Source organism: Hipposideros armiger, unplaced genomic scaffold, assembly GCF_001890085.2.
Source record: "Hipposideros armiger isolate ML-2016 unplaced genomic scaffold, ASM189008v1 scaffold_15, whole genome shotgun sequence".
In the NCBI taxonomy this organism is placed as follows: domain Eukaryota; kingdom Metazoa; phylum Chordata; class Mammalia; order Chiroptera; family Hipposideridae; genus Hipposideros; species Hipposideros armiger.
In genome coordinates this window covers 3605619-3610513 of record NW_017731365.1, presented here as the reverse complement: position 1 = coordinate 3610513, position 4895 = coordinate 3605619, and positions in this window count along the sequence as shown.

Here is a 4895-nt window from a genome sequence, read left to right as displayed (position 1 = left end):
GCCAGAATGCCTGTTGCACAGTTTTCCTGAACAGGAAAGCCCCATCATCCAGCTCAAAGGACAGGAGGAGCTTTTTGGGGCATCCAGGCCTCATAGACTGATGCAGGGACAACATCAGGACCTCCACCAGCTCCCCTTGTTGCCTTGAAGGGAGTCAATTCCTGTCTTTGGGAACATACAAGCAGAGATTGGTGCCTGTGAGTGGGGACCCTGCCCCCAGGTAGAGGGTGGAACCAGGTGGCACCTAACACTGGGATTTTCTCCTTCCAATAAATGGGACTTTAGCCAAGTGATAGCCCCTCATTATGACTCGATTTCAGGAAGAGCAGGAGTGGTGACACACACCACATTCTTTCATTGATCCTTCGCTGGGTGGACCAAACGAGTCCCCACTTTGCGCCAGGTGCTGCGCTAGATGCTGGCATTTAACAGTGAGCAGAGACGGTGAGCTCTCACGGTGCGGACACTCTAGAGGGAGCTGGGCACTAAAGAAATGATCCTAAACAAATAAATAGATGTGCACAAATTTGGATAAGGGCCCTAAAGGAGCATGAGCGCTACCAGAACATGAAATGGAAAGCATGAGTCTGCCTCCGGACAGGGGACAGGGAACAGGGGAAGTTTTCCTGAAGTGACATTGGTGATGAGAAATAAAGACTAAGGGGAGAATGGATGAAATCTGGGGAGAGAGGACAGGTATTCTGCAGAGGAAAAATCATGTAAAAGGCCCCGTGGCAGGAGGGAGTGTGGGACCATCAAGGCACTCCCAAGTCAGTGGCTGGTGCACAGCCCAACAAAGGGGAGGGAGGAACCAGGTTTGTTGAGAGGCTGGCAGGAGCACGTGGGGAGGCGGCCGCTGAGGGGCTACGGGCAGGGACCGGCGCCCTAGCCAGCAGAGCTCAGGGTGGAGAAGGCACGGGAGAAATGTGATCAACGGAGTAGACACCAGCAGCTACGTTCTGTGATTCCCATGCTCAGGTGGGCCAGCCAGGGGGTCGAGTCCTGCTCAGGTGCCTACTGTGGGAGCACAACTCCTCCGCCTTCCTGGAGCCTCAAGAAGCTGGGAGCAGGTCAGCATGTGGGCTGGGGACCAGGGAGGCTGCAGAGGAGAGGGTCGGCCTTCGGTTTACTCATTACTCAGCTTGTGGTGGGGAATGGGGGGCAGGCTACAGCCTCTAATATGAGATACCGGTCATGCTGCTGTCACTTGGGGACCTTTCAGGTGAAATGAGACTTCACCGCTGGCCTCGGCCAGACAGTTCACACACACACACACACACACACTATACACACACACACACACACACACACACACATGCACGCACGCACGCACGCACGCACATGCACGTGCACACATGCACGCACAGGGCAGCTTTTGGAAAATTGTCCCTGGAGGCCACAGGTGACTTTCCAGCCGAGCCTGAGTGAGAATACAATCCTCCACCCCACTGGCTGAGTGCTGGCCTGGGGGAGACTTGGGTGCAGCTCAGCAGCTGGGAAAATGTCCAGAACCACCACCAAAGTCCTTAACCCTCACCACGACACTGGGAAGATTAGGTGCCCCAATGTGACAGATGGGAAAACTGAGGCTCGGGGTGGGGTGGGGGAGCACTATTTGCCCAAGGCCACACAGCCAGCAGGGGGAGAAGGTGGCTTCAACTTCAGCCTGTCGGCGCCAGTGCAGGGCTCATTAGGTTAAGTCCAGATGCTGGTGGGACACACGGGGAAGGGCTACTGGGCCAGAATCACATGAGAGGGGGCGAAAAGGAACAGCCTGGCCTGGGGGTAAAAACCTCAAGCTAGGACCTGGCAGGGCTGACTTCCTCATTGACCTTGGCTAGTCAGCCAGTCACACAGCCCTCTCTGCCTCAGTTTACCCACCGCACATCAGGATTTAAAATCTTGCACTCCCTGAGAGGGGTGAGGATCACAGAGGAAGTGTGTTTCGAATGAAAACAAAAGCCCTAGTATGAGCAGCGGATGGTGTTGTCGGCATCATTATTAATGTCATTAATAATAATGCCTGTGATAAATCGTGAGGCTGCTGGATCACGTGCTTAATAGGGGGGTGACTACTAATTTCCCTCACACTTGTCTTGAGCTCTGGGATCCTCAAGGCTTCACCCATCCATCATCCCTTTAATCATCCCACAGCCCATCCTGTGAAGATGGGAGGCAGGGGTAGGGACTGCAGGAGGCCAAGCCTCAGGGACCGGCTGGTGCTGCCTTGGTAGATGGAGGCCTGAGGCCCAGGAGAGAAGGACTCCCCCAGGATCACCCAGAAAGGGGGAGGAGGCGATGGGGCAGGGCCAGCTTCCGGATCCTGAATGCAGGCTGACCTCCCAGTCCCTCTGCCCCCAGTTCATCCAGAAGAAGTGGCCCCTCGGGGAGCCTGGGTTCGCATGGAGACAAAGATTGTGCTGCCTGCAGGGAGATCTCAGGCCTCGGGATGGAGAGAGGGGCAGGACCTTCACAAAGCTGCCTGAAAGGAGGGGGCCTCACCTCTCTGCTCTTTTTTCTACTTGATTCACCTTTTCCATGGGGAAGAGGCCCTGAGCATGGTGGGAAGGTGGGGGGCCCTGAGACCCAGCCTCCCAATTCCTGACAAATTTCTCAGACCCTTACCTCGTGGTTTCTGCCTCAGTCTGCACACCTCTGCAAGGGGCCTGAAGAGCTTNCTAGGCTTCGCTTCTAATCCAGCCTTAACTAGGCTTTTGGATACATTCAAGTTATTTTCTCGTTCCAAAAACAATATGCTTGGGGACTGTGCTACGTAAGCACAGAGCTTCGAGTAGTGTTTACATGGGTTATATTTAGATATATTTAGATACGGCATGCCCTGATCCCCTTCTGTCTCATGTCAGCTTCCCACCAGATAGAGCCTGGGGCAGGGATTCGGGAGTCACAAGATTATGAAAAGGGAGCTTCCCCTGGAAACCCACATGGGGTGGAACAGAATAGGGGGGAGGCGGAGTCTTGGAGAAGGTCTGGTCTCGCTTCACTGGAAGGCTCTGGAGAGTAAATCATCGCACAGCGAAGTTGTCCTGCCTGAGGCAGGGGCCAGGCTTCTGTCCTGCCATGGGGAAGTCACTGGAAAGAGACACTGGGAGGAGGACGGGCTGTTCCCTTCCCAGCTCTGTCAGCAGCTCTGACTGGCCCACAGAAGGTTCTGGAGTTGTAAGCGCTGGTCTCAGGACAGCAGCTAGGGAATGGGTGCACCTTTGGACAAAGAGGCCCTGGGCAGGGCCCTGGGCAGAGCCCAGCAGCACCTTCTATAGCATCTTTCCACCACACTGGACCCCTTATTATTTTCTTCCATGTGCCTGAATGATCTTATTTTTCCAACCTCCTACAAAAAAAAAAAACCCCAAGAAAAACAATTCTAGCCTGTAGTCTGGAGCCAGCACAGAGTAGAAGCATATAAACTGTGTGTAGGAAGATAATGAATACTAGAAAGAAAACCTAAATGCAACAGGTCTTCCCTCTGAGTGCCCCACGAAACCTGAGTCTCTGACTGAGCTGCCTGAAGGCCCCTCCCTGGCTGAGGGCCGAGCAGAGGAGAGCCAGCGGGAAAAGCCAGGCCTGGGGTCTGGTCCTAGATCAGCCACAGCACGATTCAGGCAGGTCGCGTCCCCTCTCTGACTCAGATGGGAAGCATGGCTGGCATCCTGCATTGCAGCAGGCAGATCAGAGTAGCCCAGCCTGGGCCTGGCCCAAGGCCCCCACAGGTGGCAGGTGAGTACTTTCCCAACAAGACCCCACTGCTCATGGCCCAAGGAGTTGGAGAAGGGTGCTAAAGCGATCCTGGGTGCGAGGGCTATGCTCTCCTGGCTGGTCCCTGGCCTTGGAGCCACCCCTGGTGTGCCCTCTGCACCAGACAGCAGCCAACCGCTGAGTCCTGCAGGGGCTGGCGAAGGGGTGTGTGTGCTGGGAACACCCCAGACAACCCCCAGCTCTCAGCATCACCGACAGCTGCATTCCTTCTTTCCACAGGTGATGGCAAGCCCAGCCCCGGGGCAGGCAGACGTGCCCAGAGAGGGTAGAGGGGCAGGCCTGGGGTTTCAGTGGCTGGGTCCACCCACACCTCTGTGCACATCAGTGTGTAAGGGAGGGTGACAGGGAGGAATGTTACCTCATATGACCTTCATGGAGTCGTCAGTTTAAATATAGAGAATAATTTACCCATTATCCTCAATATCTATATAGCTCTGTACTGTTTACCAAGGCTTTTCACACATGCATGCATTATCTTTGAAACCCTTTCCACATCATTCCAATGGAGGACTCGTATCCCCATTTTGCAGATGAGAAAAAGCAAGGCCCACAGCTCCAAGGTTGCCCAGTTAATAAGTGGCAGCGACTAGACTCAGAATCAGGCCTTCAGACACTAAACTCCCGTGCTTTCTGCTGAGCCCCACTGCAATAGGAATTAATGAGGCTGGTGTCTTGGAGGCAGCAAAATAATATCATAAATAACCTCAGGGACCCTGGGCTTTCTTTTTTAATAATCGTTTTAGCAAAGTCAGAGGCATAAGAAGCATAGTTTTGCAACCTGCTTTTTTTCCCCTTCAAAATGTCTTGTGGACATTTCCCCCACGTCGTTAAATATTATTTTACTAGGCCATCATTTTTAATGGCTGTATGGTATTCCATCACATGAATGCACCATAATTTATTTAACCAATCTCTGTGTTGGACCTTTAAGCTATTTCCAGTTTTTTGCCCTCATAAATAAGGCTGTGATGAGCGTCCTTGTACATCAATCTTTTTACCCCTTTCCAATTGCATCCTTAGGCCCAAAGGGATGCATTCTTTTTGAAAAAGGTTTTTGATGTCTGTTACCACATTTCCTGAGGTGGTTCATTTTCTCTCATCCCCAAAGATGGTAAAACAAA